The 27,893-nt window shown below is 42.8% G+C and overlaps 1 protein-coding gene across 17 annotated transcripts in view; it reads right to left on the bottom strand.

Annotated features, from left to right (window-relative positions):
* The window catches only part of PPFIBP1 (PPFIA binding protein 1), a 112,868-nt gene that overhangs the window by 67,101 nt on the left and 17,874 nt on the right, over window positions 1-27,893 (bottom strand). For 2 of the 17 annotated variants that reach the window (XM_084505738.1, XM_084505733.1), the window contains exon 1: window positions 15,253-15,341. The exons of 14 other annotated variants lie outside the window; for them this stretch is intronic. The gene's annotated coding sequence lies outside the window, so the exon portion shown is untranslated. Of the gene's footprint in view, window positions 1-5,209; window positions 5,346-15,252; window positions 15,342-27,893 lie in introns of those variants that run through there. One more of the 17 variants, XM_084505736.1, reaches the window with a different exon arrangement.

Here is a 27,893-nt window from a genome sequence, read left to right as displayed (position 1 = left end):
GATAACTTTTAAGAGCAGTACAGGCCAGTTCACAATCCAATCACAGAAGCCCAGTGATGATATACCCATAAACCACCTGGTTCAGATCCCCAGAGCAGTCCAAGTTGTCTCAGCAAACCACATAAGCAGCACACAGGTTAGCACATGCATCACCCCGTGCTGCCCCAGCCAGCAGTGCCATGATCCATGTCAGCGAGTCTGAAGCAAACCTAGGTGTGGTTAAATTATACAATAACAGCGCAGGAATAGTCACGTGCCACTCTCCATCATCACATACCTGCAGTGTGTTTGTGCCAGTCTACAACTGTGATATGCCAGTCAGGTTCACAGACTGTTGGAAAGCCTGTTCTACCACAAATCTTGCAATATCTAATTTCTCCCTAAACTCAAGATCTTACAGAGAAGTAATTCCACGAGGACCGTAGTTCTGATTAAGAAAAGGGAAAAAACAAACAAAACACATTTGAACCTCATGGTTGCTGAAGGAAGTTTGATGTGATCCGAGAATCTGAGAACACCCAGAGTCTGAACACACAAAGCCCCACATTTGAAATGCAATATCATAAAGCATGGAAGGATATCATAAGGCATGGAAGGGATGTGGACAGGGGAAACCTGGATCACCTGTTTTCTTAAAATCTGCAATACTAAAAAAATAGCTTAGGCAGCTTAACTGTTTCCTTTCTCCCATCCTTCCCTCAACCTACAGATACAATTAAAATAAAACTTGAAAAATAATACAAGTAATTTAAAGCTACTTTAAATAAAATCTGTTTTTATAACATAAGACCACCAAAAGGAACTACACAATTGTTTCACAGCTGTATTGGTAAAAAGTGGTTCTTAGGAAACTTCATGTTTTTCTAACTTTCTGAAGCCTCATTGTAACAGAAGATAACAAGGACAGAACAATGCATCCAGTATTTAAAGTTCTGCTTAGCCATGATTTATACACATCTAGTTACCTCCTCACACACCCTTGAGCTCTGGGAACTGCTAGTATAATTCCTGCAATTAAAATGCTGATGCCAGAATCTGTTTGCCAAAAGGAAAAACCACCACCCTCTGCTCCAGCACAACTGGGCATGTTTTTACAGGAGTGAAGTAAAAATCACAGCTCAAGATGTGAACTCTCCCAGAGTTCAAGACACTTATTAGAAATGTGTAATCCACCATCAAACAGGAGTGGCACAAGCACACCCCATCATCTTCCACAGACCACCATGCCCATACCCTAGCAGAGCAACCCATGCAAATCAGAAATTTGGGAAGCTTTATTTGGCTGTATCCAGTTATCTCTTCTGGACATTGGGGTAACAATATTGAACAAGTCTCACACCATAGCAACATCATGCTTTGGTTTCCCTGTCAGACTCTGTATTAACTTCTGAGTGATGGTTATCAGCAACATAGATGAACGTAGGACTGCTAGTCTGCCATGATGTAAAGTCAAAAGTAGTACATAATAATTCAATGGATGCTGACTGGCAACACTCAAAATATTTTGGACAAATTTATCAGTCCTGATATTTCCATACAAATGTTCCCCTGAAAGCCTATTCTCAGGATAAAACTTCAAAATCCTTGAGGGATCAGATATGTTTTTAATGTTACATTTCTTTGAAGTATTTTCCCTTTGTATTTCAATGACACTTCAAAGTTTTCCTACTTACATACAAATCAAATTGAACATCTCCTCCTAAAAGAAGGAGACAATAAAAGTGTTTCGCATTTTCCCAACCTTTGGGTGGGGGGTATGACTCAGTCTAACAGAAAAGCATATACTAACCATATGAAGATTCTCCCTATACCAGCTGCCCAACAAGGGTTTCTTCAGGTATCAAAGGTCAAATAGAACCACAGTACAGCCCCAGTCCATCCTGTCGCCGAAGATCCTGGTCCAAGGGAGCAGGTTTAACCTGCAGAATGCAAATAGTCTTGCTGACATCAATAGAGTGTTCGTAATCAATGGTAGTGCCCAGACCACAAAGGCCAGTGGAGGGAAGAAGCCGTTTATGGGAAAAACAGAGGTCCATTATGAAGTTTAACAGATGTGAGCTGATCATCTCAACAATTTTCTTTATAGACATGGGGAAGAACTCAACAGGACTCCCAAAACACTGCCGAATTTCTCAGTGAATGGGGAAGAGGGTGGCTGGGAAGACAACAAAATATAACCAGATTTTCGTGCCTCAGCCAAGAACCTCACTGGACCAGCTGAAAAAAAGAAGGTTCTAGAAGTTGTCCTCATTATCTATTACCAGGTCAAAACAAAACAACATCAGAAGCAAACAAATAACATCACTTTCTCAATATTGCCATGACCCAGGGCAGCTCCGCATCGGGAGTGTCCTGAGCTGCTCACAAAAAAAAAAAAAAAAAAAAAAAAAAAAGCTCTGCTGCTATCCTCACCCCTCCAGCAGCACTACAAAAGTGTTGTTTTACAAAAGTACTACTTCCTGCAGCAATTGCCCTCCTCACAGCATGAAACTCTGCCACTTCAGTAGGTGGATTCATTCATGTCAAGGTTTTGCTTAACTATAATTACCATGATATTTTACTTAATACACGTTCAGGCTTTGTTGGTAAATTCTGTTACTTTGGCAAATGAATTTCAATGCATGTGCTCACAATTGCTATACTACAGTTCTGAAGGACTAAAATACCCTAGAAATATAGTGTTACTGAAAAAAATATGCTATTATTACCAAGTTTTGAACATGAAGTCTAAAAAGGAAGACCACAGAAAGCTCTAACTTGAATGTTACAACAAAGACTATTCTGGTACAAATGCCTAAGGTCAGCCACTGCAGCTGTGCACTCAAGTTTGCAAAAGTTGTTTGCTCCTCCAATTCACTGTACAATTTACCTGCTTTATCCAAGGAAACAGTCTCACTCAATCAATTGAAGATATATACCATGTACAAATAAGCTGCAAGTTCAACAGTAAGCCCTGCTGAAATTGGTGGAAATCCACGTAAGTACAAGGAACGCTTGAAAATTATGTATCTAAGTGCAAGATCACTGCTGTTAAAGCTTTTACAAATATAGTTTCATTATATTATTTTCCATTGAGAAATCATTCTCCCTATTGGAACATGCCTTGCCTTAAAAAATAGTGAAGATAGGAAACTAAAAAAAAAAAAAAGGGTTTTCTTCTGATCTTCTGAGCATAAGACATATTGCAATACAATCAGAGTAGAAAATACAGCAACAACATGAAATGTGTTGCCTTCAACACAAGTTTATAGAAATGCCAAAGTAGTGCCCTCCAAAGCGGGACAATAATACGTTCTGCACAACTATTCCTGCTGTTATTTGCCTTACCCACCAAACTATCTTTGGATCTCCCAGCTTTTCCAATGCCATTTTCACACTAAATTTAAAAGTCTTTGACAGAAGCCCGAACTCCCTGATGTTGGGAAGTGAGAGAGGGAAAACATCCAGAAGAACTCCCAATTCAGTGAAAATAGATTAAAACAAATGCATTGCTCACATTGCAGAAAGCTGTGGTCTCATTTTTAATCAACTGTTGATAAATTTTTGGAAGAGAGTTCAGCTGGCCATATGTTTAACAATGAAAAATGGCAATCAGCACTCCAGTTTATTTAAATTCTAGTTCAACATACAATGTCAAACTGAACAGTGTCATAGGTATATTCATCAAAAGAAAAAAACCTGGCCTGAATCAGGTGTCTCAACAAGGTAATTACCAGAACTTTGGAAGTGGAGGTATCTGAACCATGCAGCTGGCCTCTCAGATTTTCTTTTTGCCCTTTGTTAAAATTTTTGACAGTTCTGAATAGCAAGCTTTTGTTTCCTGTAAACATCTCACAGATCATAAATGCATTCAGGCCTTTAATAATATTTTAATAAAATATCAGTTCTTGCTCTTCTACTTGACTTGCAGGCAAAGGAATCTGCCTTTTTAAGGAGATAATCCTAAGTAGCTTCTGAGAAATGCCACAAATACTGATTTGCCATTTCTGTGTTCTGTTTGTTGTTGTTGTTGTTTTTGTTTGTTTTTCCCACAATATTCTATTTAAATTGTGTTTGAAAATAAAGTCCAGTGCTACACAACATGAAGTTTTATCAAGGGATACACTGTTTTACAGATCGTAAGATCTGAAGTAGTAATGCCAGCTAATTGAAAACCTTTAAATAAATAGGGTTTTAATTACCTACATTGCACTACTGTGCCTAAAGAAAGACTTAGGGAAATAACGTGAACAAGACATCTGCTTAAATGCCATTCCATTTTCCTCAGCTAAGGATTAGCTATCAATGAAGTAAATGCCAATATTCAGCCACATTTCTGACACATTTGTGCCCATTTTGAAGCTTCTGCAAACCTATTTAAACATTACTCAAGAAAGAGTTTCTTATGGTTTATAAAAAAACCAAAACAACTCTGTTTAAGGAGAAGGAGCCTGTGGACTGTGATGCCAGCTTTGCATATCAAGGCTTTCCCAGTGCTACAGTCCAAGCACAAAATTTCCAGTTTAGGGGGAGATGACAATTGAACGTCTACACAACAATCTGGCAACAACATCAAAAAAATACAGTATTTTCCTAATTCCAGCTGCCTAGCTCAGGAGAGATAACTTTGCTGAAGACAGGCATAAAGATTAAGTAAATTGGGTATTAAATCACAAAAAACACCTTAGCTAGACCACATTTACCCTGAAGGGCTTAGACTAAAAGTTGCCCACCTGAGCTGGGAGTCCTGTCACTTTGCCTTTACTGCTATTTCAATGGGTTGGCCCATCCAAGGAAAGCATTTGATCATCTGCCTGTGCAATCAACCCTTAGCAAGTCATTATGGTGGAGATGACTCCAGGGGATCTTCTCAGCAGCAGGGAGAAAGACGGTGCTGCACGTAGAAATAGCATCTGGGAATCTCCACACTGCTACCAAGGCCACGCTTAGCGTAGATGTGTACTCGACCTGTGGCTGAGCAATGGGTATCTTATGCGTAATCAATACTCTACCTGTCTGCAGATCTCAAGCAACTCATCTTCCAATCATTTAGCACAGTGGAGGGAGAGGAGAATCAAGTGTTATTTTCTACTAACACTAAAAACTAACATATGGCTTTCATGAAGCATGACAACACCAAGTCACAATTTAAAAAAAGAGAAACACACCCAGCATGCATATGTGCCAGAACACATACGGCACCACAAGGACATCTCTGGTGTCTGTGTACCTTGCAGGTTTCTTGTCCAAGGACTGTGGCCCAGCCTGGTGCTTCTCTGCTTGTAAGACCTGATGAGATCCCAAGAAGTTGGTGTGGCTACCAACCAGCCACCCGGCACCATTCAGCACTCCAAAGAGCTGTATGCAATATTTAGCGACAGCAACAGGACTGCACGGTGTTCCTCTCCTACTGTAACACAAGCAAGGCTCCGAACTTGTTCTAGGTAAGAGACAAGATAGTAATTCAGCCATGTCTCATGGTGTGGATCATGGCATTCACTTCAGCTGTCATAATACACCGTAAATTACACACAACTGAACACTTAATAATGCAAACCTCAGAACTGTCTACTTATTTTGCAGTAGCAGAAATTAACAGACGTTGACAACTTATCACATACTAGGAACATTAAAAGAGACAGCCATGTCCATTACTACTGCTTGTCATGTATGTACATGGTTTCTTGCCATCATTACTGTCTACATTAATGGTTTCTCCTGATGCAGCAGTGTTGGTAGGCTTATCTTTCCCATCCTCCCAACAGGCAGTTATTCCAGTTACTCAGAGCAGTGCTACCCCTACCTTTAATGACAGAGGATTATTACTATCTGACAAACACCCCACTCAACAGGGAAGCATAATCTTAACACCAGACCCTGGCAGCCCAAAAACTCTGTGGCACCAGACATCTGACCCAGATGAGCACTCACAGGGACCATCCAGAGCACACGATACCATGTTCTCACTGCTCTGTGCACATTGCTGCTTCTACTGCTCTGCCCAGAGTGCTGCGGCACAGCTTGGAGCCTGGCAGAGCTCTTACAAATACCAACACAGCTGCACACAGTCCCTACATGAAGAGCCCATTATTTACACCATGTGGGCCACGCAGATGAAACAGGCTAAGATGAGCCCAAGATACAGAAAACGCAAATGAGGGCAAGGCTAGATCATCTACTCATAGGATGCAAACATACTAACTTCTGAATATGACTAAATCTGCAAGAAAAGCAGTAAACAGTACTAAACTGTTGTACTTAGAGGGATCAGAAGCAGAAGGAGAAAAGGAAAGACAGCGATAACAGAAATCCATGCCAAGGTTTTGCACAGAAAAGCACAAAACCCACAAAGAGGCTCCTATGAAAACTTGGAAGCTGGCAAGTACAGACCACCTTTGCACCATTGCAAGACTTGGGTCTAAAACGCTGACAGTCAACAAGGCCAACCCCCACATAGCCAGAGATGTGGCAGAGGGTGACATCCTCCACCTGAAACATTTTCATCCCCTACTGTGAGCCTGGAACAGATACAAATGGCACCAGAGCAGCCATTAGTTAGTTTTTCATTTTTCCCACAATGCTGCAGCACCTGATGGGATGCATAAGGCTATTTTCTATCTTCATGTGGACAGGAGGTGATTGATAACTGCCCAGATGGATGACCACCAAGGCTGCTTCATCACTGTCATTGCCTGGTGGACCTCAGGCAGCACAACACCCAGGGTGTTGCATCAAGTCTCAACATCAAGTCTTGCTTAGCAGCAAGCCTGGCACGCAAAACAGCCAAAACACCCCTGGCACCAAGCATCGTGAGCACAGCCAGGAGTGGCTGCCCAGTCCCAGAGCAGAATTCAACTTACAAAATATTTTGAGCAGCTCCTTATCAGCTAAGTGGCTCTATAACAGCTTGGCATTTCACAATGTTTACAGTATGGTCCCCCTGTATTGACAACCTAGCTGAACCACAGCTTGGAACAGAGACAAATCTCTCTGGCAGCACAGGATCCTTTCAGCAAGACCCACAAAGGCTGAGACCAGCAAGTTGCATAAACCCACATTTGACAGTAAGCATGCTCCTAATAAGAAGTCAGTGGTACTGGGTACATGCTTAACACTGGGTGCCTGTTTGACCAACTGGCCAAAACAGGACCTCTAAGTAAAGATCTTGCTAGCTCTGTACAACCTGTGGGTGCTTCAGTAACATCTGCAATCTGTTAATAAGGTCCATGGTGAAATACCAGCTCTTCTCACCTTGACTCACTTTAGTCCACGAGCCACCAGCTATGACCTCTGCCACAAAGTGAACAGGACCAAGCCCCCATAAGCATCCAGGTCACTGTGGCTACAACCCTTCTTCCTTCTCCATTTAAAAGGACTATCAGAACACAGCCACCAAGGCATGTGTGTTGGTACTCAAGGGAAACAAGTTAAAAACTCAAATCTGCCACAAAGACGCACTCACTTTCATCAAAACCAATCTTGCTTCAGATTACTCTGGTTAAGTGTGACACCATGACTATACTGAAAAGCAACTACTTTATCAGGATATTTCTAGGTAAGATTTACTTAAGGTTACACAGAACTGCTGTTATCACTTACCTTGAGTCCATATAGAAAATTCAACAAAAATTAATCAGTGATTCAGAGCTGCCAAATGCATGAGAAAAGAAAACATTATTTGGTAAAAGTCCCAGCATCTTGATAACCCCCTCCAGGTATAGGACTGGTGGCTTGGTTAAGTGATGAAGATGTTTCACGTGTTTGAGCCTCTTGGATGATGCTCACCTGCAGAGTAAGGATAATTCTCCTCACAAAATGCATGTTGTGTCCTCACCAGTGCTGCACTTGTAGGGCTCCGAGGAACAATTCCTTCTCCCTGAAACCAGGGGCTTTGTGGTGGGGGATAAGCCTGAGTTTCTATTGCTTTATATACCTCAAATCAGCATGCACTGACCTACTGGGGGAAGGGGATGTAGGGTGAAGGGAAGAAAAAAGCATGTTTCCCAACCTAACCCTTCTTTATACTCCCCAGTACAGGTATACCAGAGGTGAGACAGAGGAGAATCAGGCCTTCAGAGAAGAGAAAAATACGACAATTGTTGTGCTACCCTAATGAAACAGACTGAATTCTCTGTCTCTTACCATTCATTACATGGAATGCTAGATGATTCGATTGAATTTGAACTCCCCTCATGAGGCACAGTTATTTGCTCTCCTGCTTGCAGTAATTTAGATCTGTTTATGTCCTATTTTTGGTATCTAAATTAAGAGTATTGCTCATAACCAGATTATATGGCATTTATTCTGAAGAGTAAGAGATACTGTTACAGCTAAAAATTCAATACAAACACCCTGTGGATGTAAGCCATGACATTTATATGCTAGATTAATACGTACTAAGAGGAATTTCTGATGTAGGGCACATGACCCTCCCTGCATTTCAAAGGTAATTATTTTAATACCATGATTTCAAAGTGTGATGAGTCCTGGAAAATGCTTGCAGACAGACAGCTTTACCCAAAAAGCTCTCATGTCCTGAAAAAAACAATTTCAGGTGAATCTCTGGTTTTCAGATAAGAGAACATCTGGCATTTTGTTTGGTTCAAATAAGCATGCATGTGCTGGCAGGAAGATAAGCAGACCTGAGACAAACATCAATTTTATGCCATATGGATCTGAACCTCCCTTAAACAAGTTGAGAGGGCTCAGGGATATTCAACACATTAGCTCATGCTTAGGCCCATCTCTCCTTTTAACCAGTGTGACCCACATTGTCACTACTGCCATTGTCACTGGTGAGACATGCCATCAGTGGAGCGAGGTCCTTCCTGAGGTCCTGTCTTAACTTATGTCTATTCTTCACTTGTCACAAAACCTCTTGCCAAACAAACCCAAGTCCCAGAGTCACATTAGTGTAGAAATCCCACTCCAAATAAAACTGTAAGAATGAAGAGTCAAAAAGTTGAGCTATAAGGCAAGGCTTGCCTGTGAGGGTGTGGGGATATGGGCAGCTGGAGAGGCAAGTTTAACACAGAAGTTGCAATTTTAAGCTCTTAACAGTTAAGAAATATCCTGTGTTCACTTACGTTATTTCACAACCTAATTTCTTGGCTATGCAAGTAGCGCAAGGACTGACAGTAATCAAGTTCACCGTGGGGAACCACGGCTCAGGTACCCACTGCCTTCCATTTCCCAATGACCACAATTTTAACCCTCCTTCAAGTCACCTTCTGGCTGCCATCTTCCACTGCTTCTTTCCTTCTGCTCAACCTGACGACCCCTCACTCACTTCCTTTTTCCATGCTTTGTTCCTATTCCATTGCATGCCAATGATATTTGTGATTTGTAATCACAACCCATGATATCTGACAGTTTCTCCTTTCTCTTTACTGCTTGGGAACCGCTGGGAGGAAACACGAACGGAAAAAAAAAAACAAACACACAGAAACAAACCACTCCTCAGTTCTAATGCTTGGCACAACTGCAAACTGCAGCCTCAAGCAGGAGACTGGCAGGAAAAGTCCTCTTCATCTCTTGCATTGGATCTTGGAGTGATAGTGCCCCAAAGAGCAGCCGACGCAAAGGGTCATGTGAGCATCGAGCTCCCATGGCTCTGCTGAGCTGAAGGAAACACAATTCTCTTCTCACAGCTGAGAAGTTACCTGGGTTTTGGTGAATTTTCACTGCAGAGGGAAAAAGAGAAGGAGGGAGCATCTGGATAGTCAAGTAGCTCCCTCCCTCTTTTAATTTCAAATACCTAATCAGAGATACTAAGGTATTGCCAAAAAATTCTTTGGTAAGGATTATCAGCAAGACCCAAGCAAAAAAAAAAAAAAAAAAAAGGAAAAAAGCCATCTCACAAACAAAACGGCTCAAGGAAAACATGCAACTCCCCACACACTAAGCTGCTGATGGTTCTTCTGAGCAACTGAAATCCAAGTCTAGCGAGAGAAGTTGTCAGATAACAAAGAGAAGACGTGAAGACAACAACGCAAGCACACACACTGCAAGTAAAGAGTGAGTGAAAGCCTGCATACCAGCTGCTCTGCTACAAAGTTCAGGTCCCAGCTCAACCCTGAGGGCTCTCCAAGCCCACCGAGGGAGAAATATCCAGATTCAGGATAAGCCACATTCAGTTCCTGAAAAAGGTCAGATGACAAGTTATCAGGAATTTGGGCATCATGTGAAACACTGGATGAAATCAGAGCCCTGTGAGCATGCTGTGGCACAGGACAGCTCTGCTCAGTGCTGGAAGAGAGCATGTACAAGTGAGGTGCCAGCAAGAAGTAAGTACAGGCTAGATCCAAAGCTGTCACATTCCCAGATGACCAGCCCCATGATGTCTTTAGGAGAAGTGCTACAAGCACACTCCGACACAGATTTGATTGTAGAAGATCAAAACAAGACTACATCCTCTCTCCCAGCAAAGGCAAAGAAAAAAAAAAATACTGTCTATGATACCTGGGTGCTGCTGTCTGTCGTTGCAGATCTCATCTAAGGCATCGGGATACCTGTTCCACTCATCCAAAACAGAAAACTAAATATATGCTTGCAGTTGAATCTTGAGTCCCTAAAAAGGCTTGGCAGTTTTGCATTCCCAGACAGAGCGCATGGCTGAAGACAGCTGCATTCCCCACCGTCTTTACTAGCAGGGCATACCCAGAATAAAGTTGCTTGAAGTCAGTCATGCAAGACTTTCATCAGAAAGTTTATCAAACAAGACATCTGAAACCAGTCTGAAGGCAGACAGGGAACATCTGAAACCTGTGAAGGAGCAGCCAAGAAATTTTCCAAAGAAAGATAAAATTCTTCACATGGTTTCCATTCCTCTGCATCAAGCTGCTTTTCAACAAGCAGATTATCTGTCCTCCCCAAAGGGGCTAAACTGTTCCACTGCTGACCAGAACTTCAAAACATCTTTTCTAGATTTCATTAAAAAAAATCAAAATTCAGAGGGGGAGGAGTTTTAACTGAATTCATCAATATTGTGACAATGACATGCAGGACTGCTCCATAACATCCCGGATACCACCCTGAGCCAACAATTTTCACTTGAGCCCACAAGGGGAAAACAAAAATCCCAGCATGGCACGTGGCGGGTGAGGCAAGGATTATTTTCTGTACTTGCTGTGCAATAACACAATCCCCTTCTAGGATGCTTCACTTTTCCCATCCCAGCCTCAGCTGGCAAACAAGAGGAAAAAATACTTTCAAATACTACAGAAAAGGTTTCCACTTCTCCTGGGTTGAGGGGGCACAGGAGGGCAGGAACAGAGAGAGATTGCCCATCCAGCAGCAAACAACCTCTTCCCTCTACAGCAGCCATGGCAGTTCACACGCCACTTCAGCTTCATAAACTTCAGACATCTCCAACCACACACTGCAATGCAACAGCCACATTGGTCAAACAACGTATTAAAAAAAAAAAAAAAAAAAAAAAAAAAAAAATGCACCACCACCAACTGCTGCACTTAACTCAGTAGTTAACAAGGTTAGGCAAGATGATTACAGATAAACATCTCTCCCTTTCCCTTTGTTGTTATTTCTCTCTCTCTCTCTCTTTTTTTTTTTTTTTTTTTTTTTTAATTTCAACAAGAAAGGTGTGGTGCTACTCTAGTATAAGTCAGGGAGCTGGTACTCTCTCTGATTTTGTTTCTCCTCTCACAGCCTAAGGGCACTTGAATTCTTGCTCATATTCCCCATCTGTAAAATGAGGCAAATAATGATTATATACTGCTACACAATGTTAAAGAAATTATTTAATTCATAAATGTATAGTTCTTTGAAGGCAGAAACAAAGTACCAAGTATTATTACCATGATGAAATGAGATATTTTCTCCCCCAAGGTACTGATGGAAAGAAAAAAAGCCATGCAAACAGCCAGCCATATTCCTAATGAGATGCAATACTCAGAAAGTGGGACATCTTAAAACAGATTGGACAATCTTCTTTCAGCTCAGAAGGATTGTTCTCAATACACAAACCACACAGGATTATAAATTTACATAAAGAAACATCATTTGACCAAGTTTCTACAGACAAAATAAGCATGCCTAAATAAACAGGGAAAATATACATACTCAGTCTTGAAGAGAGCAGAAAGAATTTCTCAGAGAAGTAAAGAAATGAAATTACATTTGAAAGCTTTGTGGGGGATGAATTTATATTTTCTGAATATAAAGCAACCGTCAGGACTGGGAAAGTCAAATACATAAAAAGGAGCAGGTTGGGTGAGGCAGGGATAGGCCCTGTGCAACAGAGAGGTCATGTGCAAGATAAACAGGGCAGTATGCTAGTTATTTATGAATAAATACAACTCCCTTTCTTGCTGTAGAGATATTTATGTATATTAAATAGCTGCCAGCAGTACTGTGAGTAAACATAATGTTAAGTTACTTTAACATTACCCAAACCACATCACGTAAAATGACAGAGTAAAGGCACGAAAACACGAACTGCCTTCTGTAAGCAGCAGTATTTCCTCCTGGAAGAAATGGACAGGGAAAAAAAATAAAAAATACTGCCTCCTTTACACATCACACTCCTTCCCCATTCCCTCCGGCCTGAGGTTCATTTTTCATATGAAAGGCTTATGAGGGCAGGGGCATCATTCTCTCAAGCAAAATGTTAACTCAAAAATAAATGAAGAGATTCATGGGCTTAACCCATACTGAACCTAGCAGCAAAAAGATGGCCTTCCTTCATCAGCATATCCACGTCCTTTCATGCCCTGGTACTGCTTGGATAACACAGTGGATTTGGGAAAGGGGACACTTTTCCTACAAACAGGGACTTTATCTTGCACTGCGCCCTTTGTTATGCAGCGGTCTTGGGTAATGTGAAGGCAGCATCCCTGCCCTCCATGCCCTGTGGCTGCAGCAGTCCCAGTTGTGCCATGTCCGATGCCTAACCCATTCCCTGGCCCCGATGGACCTCTGCACACTACATCTCACTTTTGGACATGTAGACAATATGCTGCCACCCCAGGCAGACTGACTCAGAGCAGCTCCAGGAACTGGCAGAGCAAGGAGGTACCCAAAAACCTGCAGAGAATGCGCAAGGAAAGAGCAGCAGCCGCATGGGAATAGTATCTTCATGGCACCACACCAAAGCAGCTCTGCCTGCTAAGACTTAGTGAAAAGCATTTATCTTTTCCAGATTATTTATACATTCTGCCATACTAAGGGCTACATAAAGGCCATCAGTACCATGTTTAACATGAATGTGTGCTTGGGAATAACAGGATGGGAATGCGTGACACTGAAACCTCACCCAAAACACATTGGTGCATGGATGAGCAGAGACATCAGGGGCTGAATGTGGGGCAGTGCAGTGGGAAACCCCTTGTTCATCTGCCCCGTTTGGAGCAGCAGGCAGCAGCCTGTAGCACAGCCTGTCATTCCTGCCAGGGCCAAGTCAGAAGGATTTTGGAATGTCGTATTAGGAGAGGCTTTTTTTTTTTATTTATTTGGTGGTGAAAGCAAATAACAGCAGGAGAAATCTGTTCCAGCTTTTCAGACAGACTGCTGAGAGAAATGGGTCTAGCTCAAGCAGGAAGCCTCCAAGCAGAAGAAACACACCAGTACTCGAGCTGCAGGAATGGAGAAAGGAGGATCAAGAGCACTTTAGATGGATACAGACACATACCTCTTCCCAGAGCAACAGCACAAGTGACAGGGAGGATAAAAGATTTAGGTCCCAATAGTTCTGGCTACTCCTAGGGAAAGGAAACCAGCACAGCATCTGAGAAGTAAGGATGCAGCAATGTCCAGCAAAGGCAAGACATTCACATGGTGATGCCAGCAGACTGAAAATCTCCAAACACACATCCAGCAGAATGAGGCAGCCAGCCAATGTCAGGCTTTTAATGATGTTTTTACAGCCATGACCCATTCAAATCCAGCTGGAGCACCAGGACAGCTGGAGTACAATGCTAGTAAGTCTGATAAGCAGCAATAAAATTAAAGAAATGTGACCAAGATAGGAGGACAATAGGCGATAACTGCTCCTGGAGCCATCACATCATTGATTAAACGCCTGGGAAATAAAAGCTTTTGGTGCTGGATTTTAGGGTTCCTGGAAACAGGGTGCAATATCCACTTCTTTCCAGGTCTCATGCAAGACTCCAGGCAGCTTGTGGATCCAAGAGAGCTCACATGCAGTGATCTAGTGTGGGAAAGGTCAGAGACCCAGGAAGAGGGAAAATACCTCAAATGAGATGACAGTCCCCACACGCTGCAGGCAACTGAAGGGTAGCAAGCCAAGGTGAAGGATGCTGTATGCTAGTGGACATTGGTCTTCGCAAGCAGACGTACAGGGTGTGATTTACAGCAATGGCACCAGTCAAAAGGAGAGGCCCAGCCACCAGCTGGGACCTCAGAGGCAGTGGTACAGGGTGAGCGCAGCCCAGCCATGGAGTGCATAGCTGAAGTGTGGATGCAGCAACTCAACCTAGTTCTCTCAGAGCTGGAATTTAGGAGCCTCAAACCCTTTATGTTGCTAGATCGCACTGGAATATCCAAAGCAAAGTAGATAGGGGATAACTATCCCCAAAACAAGACTGCCAGCTCTGACATGCACTAGGCTACTTGGATCAAATCAGTCTAGACTGAATGCAAAATGCCACACCTTCAAGTCTACTAAACTAGGCCATTTCCAAGAGCTAATGCAACAGATAGTCTATTCTGTCAAATGTGTTTTCACATAAACTTGCCACAGTAATCTGAAAGCCCTGGGCAGTTTCTCTGCACATTGCCATAGACCTGCCGAGTCAGATTAACTGCACATGCACAGCACAGCCACGTCACACAGGCATGACAAGCACAGCAGGCCCCCTACTGAAGCCCTGGCACTGCTTGTTGAGCCCATGGTATACAGCAAGAATGACTCCAGCGGTCATTTCAGTTTTATTTCTTGGATAACCAAAATATACTTTACTACCTTGCCATGGTCCATGTTAAAACTTGAAAGCCACTATCTTTAAATTGTGGAAAGCCTCCCTGGACCTAAACAGCAGTTCAGACTGTGTAAGTCATGACTACCCTTTAAAAGATACCAAATAAATGAATATTTACACAAGCAGAAGTAGCATGACATTTATCTACAACTCCTGCTGGAAGCTGTAATGCAGCATCATTTTAATATCATTTGAAATAAAAGCCTATAGGAGCTGTTGTGTAAGTTCTCAAAAAACAAACAAACAAACAAACGAACAGCAGATACATAGATGTTAGAGATATCTATAGTGAGGAGTGAGCCATTAGGTTAGTCACCCAGGCAAGGTTACGTATCCAGGTGAGCAGACTTAATGTTGATCTCCCCTGTCATTCTAGAGCCAGTAACACTGATCCATATAAACTTCTGACACTGAAAAGAGAAAAATAAAGAATTTAATTAATTGCTACAGAGTCTGAGGAGACTTAACAGTGATATCTTACAAAAATTGATGATAAAGTGACATAGGACACAGGAAGCACAGTGGATGACATACATAGCAGCATTTAAAAAAAACAGTACCAAGAAATTAAAGGATGACAACTGATGTAAAAATGGGAAATGAGCTTGTTTATTCCTAGTAATACCCAGCAACATCCTCTCTTGGTTTTTGTACATTAAATAGTTGGTCTCTGCCTGCCCCCCCCCCACTTCCCCCGCTGATCACACCTGTATAACACAAAGCAAAGGTGAATGACAACTTGCAAAGACTTCCTTCTCACTACTGCAACCTCTAAAAATCCCAAGAGTTGGATGTCCAGAGATCTGAGTGCACAGAAAAGCCAGAGGAAGTCAGTGCAGCACAGAGTACCAAACGAACCCCGCAGCTTCTTCCCACCATCGCAAAGGATGCACACACCTAAAGCTATTTTGTATGGGAAGCTTGACAAAATTGTTCTGGGAGAAGGTTCTGCATAAATTTCTAATGTGAAATGCAAAGGGAACTTTGGGAAATAAAACTCTAGACCAATAACAAAACAGTTATAGACCAATAACAAAACTAGTTCCAAACCTAGGCAATTACACAAGCTCCCATTAAAAGAGACATAAAAATCTAACTTAAATATGAGAGCTCAGATAAATACCGATGGTAGAAGGACCAAAACAGCCAGGAGCACTGCTGTAAATGTACCATGCATCATTCAGTAGCAAAGTCAGTAACTCTTCTAGTTATAACTGGTGCATCCCACCTGGGATACTGCCCCGGCATGCTGAGATACTGCTCTCGGCACAGAAATCATGCCAAGAGCAAGAACGGGTATTGCCAAGTTGGCAGAAGTTCAGGACAAGCGAGCAACGTGATCAGAATGCAAACACTAAGCTCAAAAAAAAAAAAAAAAAAAAAAAAAAAGGCTAAAAAGTCAAACTAACTAGCTGACTTGGGGCAACAAAGACCAACTGCAAATATCCAGAAGGTGTGAACAAAACAGGGAGAATTCAGCCCAAATATGTATGGGACACGGGCACAAAAAAAGATACAATTTCAGGTCTAAATGCCAAACGGTAGAATAAGCAGTCTCAGGGCACACAAATGACTGGGTGTTCATTGCTTCTTGGAGCAGTTTTTTTAAACTAGATTAGACAAAAGCACCAGGAACAAAATTTACACAGGACATAAAGGACAGGGACATCTAAGTCTGTGCAAGCGGACCATCACAGGACCGGGGCTTCAGGCTATTGTAACAAAATAATTATGTCCTGTGCAACACAGGAAAAAAAAAACACAAAAACCAACCAAACAAACAAAAAAACATCTGTCAGAGGGAAAAAGAGACAAAAAGAGGTAAGCAGGGAAATAAAAATATTTGAGGTTTCTATAAAGGGTACTGCAGTATGTCACGTATAAAACTACAAAGCCAGGGAAAAAAGTTAGTTAACAGTGTTATTGTAGGTCTGCCTAAAGTAATACCATGGGTTGAAATGGAAAACCTATCATTAGACGGAGCTTCTCCTCTCCATTCCAAATATTCAGCTCCAGCTAAGCCACGCAAGGCTCACAAATGGATGGGATCTTTGAGATTCCTCGGCTGTGAGGACCCCAAAAGCAGCATTCAGGCAGAGGGGAAAGATCCTGTCTTCTGCAGCGCAAAGGGCTTTCCAACACAGAGCAGTCCTGGCTGCTTCTTGGCACGAAGCTCCCATGCAGTCCTGCTAGAGCTGCCTGTGGCAGGGATTAACAAGCCCCACTTTGAGGCAGGGCAAGTCATGCTGCCCTGAGTGCAGACCCTGGGTTGCTTTGCTCTTTCCCACCTGGAGCACTGGCAGTGCTTGCTTCAAGACTCAAGCAGCTAATCCCAAGTCTCCTTACCATGACTATTTTGGTAAATCAAAGATGTTCTTTGTTACTGTGGTTGGACAGAAAGTTTTAGTCATTTCCTTCTCAACAGAGTCAAGAGTTGCACAAACCCAGCCCACACCCCTAGCAAGCAGCACGGTCACTCACTAATGGGAACAGGAAAACCTTGCATGGAAAATGGTCTATACAATCTATTTTTCCTTTCTTCCTTCCCTCCTCAAGTTTCATTCACCCCTTGCTCTTCCTGGCTGCAGAGGGCGCAGAGATCCAGGGGGCTTTACCTTGCAACCTGCATCACCATCATCCCGGGAAGGCTGTAGTCCAGGGACACTGAGTGAAAAACGGGACTTCTGGGAAAAGGGAGGAGTTTCTCTGGCTTAAATTATCACCCAAGAAACCCCAAGAGAGAATAGCTACTCTGATACCACGTGTAATAAACGCATGCCCTACAGCCCAACCAGAGGACATGTGGGCAGACTTGTCTGTGTGACAAGCTCTTCAGCCTTAACAGCAAGATCTCAGCTCTCCACAGACACTGAGTTCAATGTAAGTTCAGTTTCAGTACCAAAGAACAACCTCCCAGAAAACTACTTTCATAATCAAGAGGCAATTTTTAGGAACGATCATTTAATACCTGCAGGACCATGCAAAACAGGTGAAATAGAAGGTTTTCTTGCTTTATTGCAGAGACCAATGTAAAAGACAATTGCCCTGGAGGAACCTTTCTAATATTGCCAGGAAGCAACGGTATTGCAAGACAAATGTAAATAAAGGTAAAACATGAGAGGTGCAAGATGCTTATTTTTTTTGTTGTTGTTATTTTCAGACTGTAATCTCTTAATCAGGAAGAAAACATAAATCCTAAACCTACAATCTCTAATGTTCAACAGTAATATTTTACCTTGCTTATCAAAGGTTTCCTGCATTAGCCGTCCATTTCTTTTTCAAATTAAGGAAGCAGAACTGCATGCAATTACATACTGGGTGGATTTAAAAGGGACACGATCCCATGTCTACTATCTGAAATACTCATATGTTGCGCTGTATTTAGGGCCTTGGCTTAACAGAAAAGCAGCAGCACTGTCTCTTTTCTTTGTACCTATTAGAAGCTTCAGGAATATTTTTGGAGGAATGCAGTCAAGCGTACTGCAAGCAAATAATCTGATTTACATATGTTCTTTACCAGATAAAAATAAAGATCAGCTTTGCCTAATCAGTTCTGATCAAGGAAAGAAGGGTTTTGAGTTACAAGATCTGAAAGATCCCCTCCTATCTACTAAAAATGCCTCTGTAATATAGGACCCAAGTAATCATAGCACAATTCAAATCACTCTTCCTTCCCACACACTCACTTCACATCTGCGTGTTTGTGTTTAAATTAAAAAGCTACTATGACATTCTTCCTATCTTCCTACATTTTAAAGAAAACCGGGTGACATCTTCTTCAGGTAACTGAACTCAAAGCAGCTTGCATTTAAACATCTCCCACCGCCCTCTCAGGTTCCAAAGCTCTTGATGAGCTAAGCTTCCTACACACACGTGCCTGAATTGAATACAAGGGCCAGCCTTGCTCAAGCCAACAAGGCTTTGTGATTGCTGACCACTTGGACCACTTACACCTTGAGGATGCAGTGAGGCTGATGAAGCAGGTCATTATCCAGGCTATGGACAGGGATCTTTCAGCATCAACAAATCAGACAGAAGCCAGGGACCTGGGCATAATAGGCGTGACTGCTCAGGATAGCATCAGCCAGGCAGCAAAACTCAGCCTGCAGCAGGGGACAGCGTAAGACATGGTGGCCAAAGTTTCACAGACAAGAAACGTTTCCTGAAGTCCGTTTGGAATATTCAAACAAGCCTTTCTGCCCTGTGATGGGAGAAGACACTGCCTGTAATATACTGTGCTCACAGTTTGAAGCAGCATGGTTGCTTCTCCAGGAAACATCTGACAACAGCCAACGCTTCCCCAGCTGTAAACAGCTCTGCGCACATCCTGACCTCTTATCCCTCCAGAAGGGGTTGAGAAAGTTTCTGGTGTCTCAAAGTCATATTGCTTGGACCTCTTCGGAGAGCCAGCCGTTTCTGCACAAGCCTGCCAGGAGAAGAGGTGGCAAGCAGAAGGCTCCTCTGCTAAGAAGCAGCCTCCTTGGTCCATCCTTTGTCTCCCCCACACATACACACCTTCGAGCAACAAAACTCGATCAAGTGTTTCTTCAAGTCTCCCAGGAGAGCCTGACCATCCAGCTGTGGCTGGGACATCTTTCCGAAAGCCTGGGGGCAGCTGCAGCAGCTTGGCCAAGCTGCAGCTTCACATGGGCTTACGAAGTGGCCAGCTGGATGCTCCTGCACAGACATGGCTCCTGCTTGTCCAGGCCTGCACGGGCAGTTCTGCAAGCTGATTCTTCAGCTTCCAACAGATCTAAATATGTTACGAGTTACTTTTGCAGAACTTTCAGCCTTTCCTATGGCAAATACCTAGTTTACAATGGTTGTTACATAGAGAGGTTGTAGAATAGCAACTTTTTTTTAAAGGCTTACTCTGAGAAGATTCTTTCCTGAGAAGCATATTTGATTCTTTTGAACTCTGCCTTTTCTCTGTGTCAACAGAGCATTTGTCCTTTTTTTTTTTCCTCCCTTTTCTCTTTAAGTAATGGATCAAAGCTACTACACAGAACTCAAAAATTTATGAAGGAATATGAATAACATACATTTCTAAGGAAGTCACCAATACAAGCTGATCACATCCAGTCATTTTGCCTTGGAAAGGTGGGAGAGGGATTTGAAGTCAAGCAGGAAAGCAATGAAGAAACAGTAACAGTCTGAATGCTTTGGGAACCTACTGACTTTCCATGGGAAAAAGTCCTTGATGCCTGTCTTTTACTTTGGTATGGTAATGGTACAATTTTTTGGGTAAGGCCTTTTGGCAAAGTCTAGTTTGAACCTGAATTAAATTAATTGGGGCTAAAGCTTGGATAATTTCCCCCCATTCATATACATCACCTATCCACACCAATTACCACCCACCAACACCCAATATCTGTCACATATAAATCACCCCGTCCCTGGATACATTTCCCAGGCGCTGCAGACCATGTAACAGATCTCTTACTAACGGGGGGACAGGTGAGCCACACTTACACAGAAAATGTAAAAATGCAGATGTTCCAGCTTTTATCTTTATTTTTCATTTCTGGGAGGCTGCACATCTTTTGACACACACAAAAACACACAGCATCCACATCAACAAAACAATCTGATTTTGGTTATTACTGTACCCACAACTGAAACCCAAAATAGTGCTTGTTCAGCCTGCAGGAACCAGCCTTGAGTTTAAAAAAAATGTTTTGATCCAAAACTGGAGGTTTTAGCACATGCAGAAACATGAAGTAAAAGCTAAGGGACCCAAGCAAACTAACCACATCATTAACCCCAGCAACACAAGCAGCTGCAATATAATACAGCAACATTTTCTTCCACCCAATGGTAAATCTGAACAATGCACAAACACAAATGTCACTGAATCAACACACCAGCACTGGAGGATACGGATAACATAGCCAACTGCCACAGCAAATAAACAATTTTTGGGATCATTATAAATAACATTTATAACCTCATGAGTCAGAGAAGAATAGCAGATAGGCTGTTTAACAAAGCACTTGTAGGGAACAGTAGGAATAATGAAATTACAACTGCAGAAGGTGTAAACAGCATCTTTCAAATCGCTAATTTATCTGAGTTTAAGTGGAACTAGACATGATCTATGCATGGAAAAATTTTAAGACTATGAATAATTTCATATTAATCAGCAACTGAGTCAATGTCCAACCAGAGCCCCACTCTGTGCAGTGTGCCAGCTAGCTCATGACTTGATTTCTGCAAGCCAAAGCAACGGGCTGTGGTCTGTGAAAATAGACATCAACTGGTGGGAGATGTAGAAGTAACTGGAAGAAATGGAAGATTATTATATGAACTTAATTGAAGATCTTATGCCCATAGCACCCACTTTATGGAAGCGGTGTGATAATAAGCCTGTGTGACTAGATATGATAGAATTCAATCTCCTGAAAGACATTTTCCATAGCACAAACTCGATACCAACAAAAACTGCTCTTGTCAGTATTCTGCCTCTTTTGTAGTTCTGTCAAGCTTGCTGACAAGAAGGTGACCAAATCTTGCTAAGCCCATGGAATACTGGAGCACACTGGGCGGACAGTGATCTCCAGATTTCTACCGTCACAGCAACGCCAGCCACCAGCTGGCATCTCAAGCAGCCCTGGCACTGAAGGGCAAGAGCTCACAGCAGCTTTCTTAGAGAGGATTGCCTTTTTTATGGTAAGATGATCACAACAGGATGTCACACTATCATCAATAAGCTAACACAAAGAGATTATCGAAGGATTTTCTCTCTCACAGGCACCAGTTTAGGTTTATTCTTCTCCATATGCAAAAAAGCCAAGAAAAGCCTCTGTGAGCCTCCTGGTTAGAGGTTTATGAGACAGCTTCAACCTTGGTACACTCCATCATGCAGAAAAGGCCCTGATGTAACAGTGTTGGTCATCTGAACCTGACTGGTGTTGCCACATACTGGTTTCCCTCTCAGCTCTATGAGAAATAAGCACAGAATATTCCTTTAGCGGAAAGGATTGGGCTTACACTGAGGCCTTGTAACATGTTCCAGGACAATGCCTGCCATTCAATTATCCTCAGCTGTTACAAGCACCCTTCACTTTGAAGTCTGGTCACAGCAGTACTTTGCCATTCCTAGAAGGAACTTAAATAGCTCCAACAACACTCTGTTATATGCCCCTGTTAATGAGGCACATGCATCCAAATTCCACATTTCCAGAGCCAAGAAGTGAGGCAGAAGCTAGGCAAACAGCACAAAACAAAAGCACTTACCATGTAAAAGAGCAAAATACATTTTTTTTTTAATATATATATTAAGAAGAGGCAGCCAAAAGTTTGAGGAAAAAAATAATCTAGAAATTAAGATCAGCTTAACCAGATGCTTTGCCAGCTTCACAAGCAAAAGGTTTATACGTTTATTTTGCTATTTTTCCATACAGACACGTCACTTGTTTCAGCCCTTTTAAGCTAATACACATGCACACAACAGGATTCAGATGATGTGTTTTTATATGCGCTGCAAATAATCCTGAAAATAACATTTCTACTAATCACGTTGTTCCACACAGTTTTAAAGCACATGACTGCAGCATAAACCCCTCACCACGTATTTCTGGCCTGGATTCTAAAGGATATTAAATTTATGGGGTAGTGTAGTCTATCAGTCCTCACCCTATTAAATTTTTGACTCGCTAGTCAATTTTGACCACATCTGGCAGAAGGGAGAGAGATTTGACTGGGTGCCACATTCTTACATCTTCGGGAGACACTACTGTATGTAGGTAGAGGAGACGCATGTATGTAGGTAGAGGAGACGCATGCAGATCAGCCTCACGCGAGGCTGAAATCTGCTGCAGGAGCTGATCAATGCCTGGCTTTATTTGGCCCAGTCTGTCAGCACAAGCACACGGGCTGGCCCCACACCCAGCACACGGGTTGACTCCTGTTTGGCCACTATCAGAAACACTGGAGAGAAACCACGGACCAATGCAAAAGGGAGGGAAGAGATACACTGGAGGTAAGGGGCGGGAAGGACAGTGAGAACAAACGGGTCTGAGGAGAAAGACCCCAGTCATGGCAGTACAAAAGGCCACAGAGAGGAAACAAAATTGTAAAGAACATCAACTCTGCTACCTGATGAATAGTGGTGGCAGCTGTTTGTCATCTCCACACCTACAAGAGCAAGGGTGCCCTTTCCCTGTCCTCCTTCCAACCCTCTCTGAGCTGTATTTCATCTTCAGATACCTCCAGATAACACTGGATGCTCTTGGGTCCGCATGGCTGCAGGCGGTGGACAGGACAGGAGCAGAACAGCAGCAACTGAGCTCACACCTGGAAAAGTACCATGGCAAACCAGAAACTCCCCAATCCACATGCCTCACAGCTGCAACAGAAAGCAAGACCCCTCTCCAGAGCCACTTCCTACTTTATCCCAAGGAAAGGAGAAACGCACACCACGCTTCATGAAGCATTTTCTTCTTTGGGAACAGAAGCAACTCAGAAGCACTTCTGAAAGAGGACCAGGATCGTTTGCAACCTATGTGGGTTTGATTTTTCCCAAGGTGTGCTCAGTATCATACAGTTATTTCAGGGGCAGAAATATGATTAAATGATCCTTGGTGCAGAAGAAGGGAAGGCTCAGGATCAGAAGCAAGCAGGGACTACCCTCAGAGGTGCCAAGCAGCTGGGATGGCCAAGGGGAACATCCTGCAGAGCCAGGAGGGACATTCATCCCCAGGCAGGGCCGAGCAGCCCCGCAGTATGTACCACCACCACCCTGGCAAACCAGCTTGGCCCCAATCTTCCTCTGTGCCTGGCAGCTAGTGGATAGGTCGCTGGAAGTTTTATCTGTGTTATTTCCTAACAAATGAACATTTCTGTGCCTTGAAAGAGGAAGAACATTAGTATCTCTTCCCCACTCTCTCACAAGCCTTTCTGGTCTAGTTTGATTTTATTCAAGAATCTTCTTCATAACCACCCTATTAGAGCACTTAAAGGAGTAAGCGAGGATGCTGCCACCAGCATTAAATACCCTTCCACTGGCATTATCCTCAGAGGAAAAACTTCATTAGCTATCAGTCTCTCTCCTTCAAGAGGTCAGTGTCCTGCAACAAGGGAACAACAGTTTTTCTCTCAGGGAAAATAGCAAGGAAGCAGTGACTGTACCAACCAGGGACAAAAATACCAAGGAAGCAGTGTCTATACTGAACAGGGGGAGGGAAAAAAAGTTTCACCATTTAATTTTCATGTCTGGAGGGAAGTAGCCTATGATTAGATCAGGAATCACAAGAACATACTTTCAGGGGAAGATTTCTAAAACCCAAGCAATCATACTTAAGAAACAGATGGCTATATATTCCTTTTTGAACAAGCACACATTTTCAAGATAAAAGATGCAAGCAGAGCAAAAGATTTGGGGGATAAGCAACAAGATGCAAAATCATTTTTCCCTTCCAGACTATCATGACAAGTCCAGACTGATAAGACAGCTTAAAAAGTCACCAGCAGTGTCTCCCTCCACCCTCCTATGATATTAATATACAAACCATGCTTGCAAATTGCAGCCTGCTCATCCAGGGGCATTTTATCCTGCACAGGCACCAGAGGAGCCCTGCATGGCCACAAGCGCCTGAACAGCTCAGCGGCTGCAGCTAACACCCCAGGTGAAGAGCAACACATGTCCTTCAGATAGCAGCATGGAGGGGACACCAGTCTGCGATCTGCGCTGTAATGCATCAGTCTCTTCAGTCTGGCTCCTGTTATTAATAGCTGGACACTGGTATCAAAAGCTCATGGTGCCATGCCACACTGTGTCAGAGACCACAAGGTTTACAGCAAAAAGCTAAGAAGTACTGTGGGGAGAACAAGATAGAGCTCAAGTAAAGGTATCCAGCAAGCACAATGAGCCCTACATTGCAATTAACCCCAGGGGACAAATGCATTGCAGTATAGCCTGAAGCAGAGCCGTGTGGGGACATCCAATCCCAGAAAGCAGCTGCCTTTATCCACAAGCCTTCAACTGAGCTTGGTCCTATAAGCTTTCCCACTCCACCCACACTGTTTTCACACCTATGAAAGAATAAGCAGCCCTGACCAATGCAGCAGCTAAGCATAAACAAGTTCAGTTAAAGCTAGGTTTGTATTTCATCTGAAGTACATGTAAATAAAGATTTCATATTTAGCTGTTTGGTTGGTTTTGTGGAAGGGAGGTTGTTTGTTTTTTAAAGGAAAGAGGCAAACTCCACTTAGGAGCCAAAACAAAAGCTTCATGTGAAAGAACCACTCATGAGATGCTAGTGGCAAACAACTGCACTACTTAGTATGCATTGTAATATATCTTCATTTAGAAATCACCTAATAACCATCATTCCCAATTATGGGGGGACAGTTAATATGAGAAGCCATAGACATCCCACACAAGGATATCTCTATAAAACATCCTATTATAAGAACGTTCCTAGAATATAGCAATTTAGCAAAATATGATTTTTAACTTCTGTGTAAAACTTTGGACATACCAAAAGGGCTTCAGTATCACTACACCTGATTATTTTCCAATGTGCAAAGTGGGGAAAGGACCATCTTCAGGAGGGTATTCAGGAAGGTAGTGGAGCACAGACAGCACCCCCCCCTTCCCTACACAGAAGGGCTGGGTGAATCCCAAGCTCTCTTTAGAGCACCTTCCACAGATATGAAAGATTGCTTCAGTGGTAGTGTCAGTTGTTATCTTTCAAAGTAGAGAAAAGGCTTTTAGGTTTCCTGAAATATCCTCTAGGGATCCTGTGAATTCGTAGGGGGGAAAAATAGCCTCCTATACCTGACCAAATAATAAAGTACAACTGCTTTACCTACCGGACAAGTCATCATTTGCAAAAATGTTAGTTTCAGGGGTGCAGTAGAAAGGAAGACCCAAGAATAAACATACCTTGTCCTGAACTTATACCCCAGTACTTCCCAGTGGCTGCCTTAATTAATTGCTTTAGTGATGGTAAGCTGTCAGTCATTAAGATCTTCATTATGAACTGCCCCAGAAGAGGACTGGACCATTTTATGATGATCTTGCACAAAAACTTAGCTACTGAGCTCTGACACAAATTTCGTTTCCCATTCATTCACTGTTTACTGTCTTGTGCACAGTAAAGAGTCTGTAAGTCTGTCACCAAACCATCATCATCCCAAGGAAAACATTCTACTGTAGCAACCAGCAGCACCAGGGAGTCACCTTATTGCAAAGCCTGGCAGATGACAAGCCATACCTTCACTTCTCTGCAGCTTGTTGAGGCAACCCCACAGGCACAGCACATCCTTCACCCCAGTGAAAATGAGGTCTAGCAGATGTCAAACTTGCAGAGCACTCATTTTAAAAGGGGGAGCAAGTCAAGTCAAGAATCAGACAGGACTTTATATGATACAGAGGCCCACGGAGGAGAATCTAGATGAACCAAAAGAGCACGAGAAGCAAAGCAGAGAAGGGACGGGCAGACTGCTGAAGAGTTTACAGGAGCTGTGTGAGCAGCGCTGAGCAGCCCGCTGCAGCTAGCTCTCTTCTGCAGAGAAATGCAACTCAAGGACGGATCTCCCAACATGCAAAGCCACCTTTTGTTAATTGATTTTTCCCCTTTATATATATATAAGATGGGGACCCACAGGCTGAGAGATCACCTGTTGCAAGATGAAATCAGCCAGACAGCTTACCACAGCTCCTACCAGGCTCATTACACCACCATAATCGTCACGTATGCAACAGCAATGCAGTCCGGTAAATGCATCTCCCCTCCTTGCCTGCAGCACTGACTCTTACAGCATCGCCTCTTACTCTTGAGGGCACTTACTACAATCTTTCATAAAGGTCTCCTTTGTGTAGCCTGATTTGCCAAGAAGTAATCACTCTCCTCTTCCCCTTGTAATACAAACAAGACAGAGCTGTAAAGTTATTTAATTTGCTGTTTATTCCATGGTCCTCCTTTCCAAAAAAATTCTTTCAGATGTTTTTGATGAAGCCAGATACATCAGATCATTAGAAAAGATTGCCTCATAGAAACACAGTGTTTAAAGAAATTTTGTGTGGAAAAGATGAGCAATTTAGGATGCTTTATATCCCTGAATTTGTCTGCTGTTTCTTGCCAAAAGAAATCCATGAACTTCCTTTGTTTAAATAACACAAAGTACTGAAGGATGCCTGGCAGTGGTACTGCATGGAGATGAGGCAAGCCACCAGCTTCTGGCTTCAGGTTCAGGGCTCAGCAGCTAGCTCATTCAGGAGGCCTGAGAGCATCTCTTCCCCATGTTGTTTTAGACTTCCCCTCTGTAAAAGCAAGAAAATACAACCAGCACCCAGGAACCATTCTTCTGTACTGATACTGTGGTCCCGTGTGTGCAACCCACACTTTAACGGCCAGTCTTGCTGTAGCTTTTTCAACTTTTTATGTGACACCAAACATTCCCAAAAAGGTCACTACTGAAATAATCACTGACCTACAGCAGCTACCACTCCCTCAAAGGGAGTCTAAAATAGGGGATCCAGCCTTGCCTGCAGCTCAGAAGCGTTTGCAACAGATTATTTGGCTTCTGGCTGAGTCCTTGTTCTTGCTGAGCCCTCAGAAGTTTTATCAACTCTCACCAAGGAAGGGTGAGAGTTGGCTTTCAGCACCTTACCACACACACGCCTCTTTGCTTTACCTGTTTAAAACCATCCATCCCAAGCAAAGGGGTAGTTATGAACTCCATGCAGAAAAAAAAAATAGTGCTAGTCAAGACAAAAGGGAGAAGAAAATTGTTTTTTAAAGAGTAGAATGATTCAAACAGTCAGCATTTGCGAAGAAGTCCTTCAACATATCTCTGTGTTTCTGAGTTCCCAAACAGCTTTTCCATACTGCCGTGAGTTTTGTGTTATTACTAGCTAGGCACAGAGAAACTTAATTGTGTCATATTACCTATTCAGGATTTGACTTCCTATCCAAGGGCTCTATTAGTTTTATTTCAAATTGCATGTTA

This window comes from Aythya ferina (genome assembly GCF_964211825.1).
Source record: "Aythya ferina genome assembly, chromosome: 1".
Taxonomy (NCBI): domain Eukaryota; kingdom Metazoa; phylum Chordata; class Aves; order Anseriformes; family Anatidae; genus Aythya; species Aythya ferina.
The sequence above is the reverse complement of the archived record's forward strand: the minus strand, read 5'-3'. Positions and strand labels throughout refer to the sequence as shown.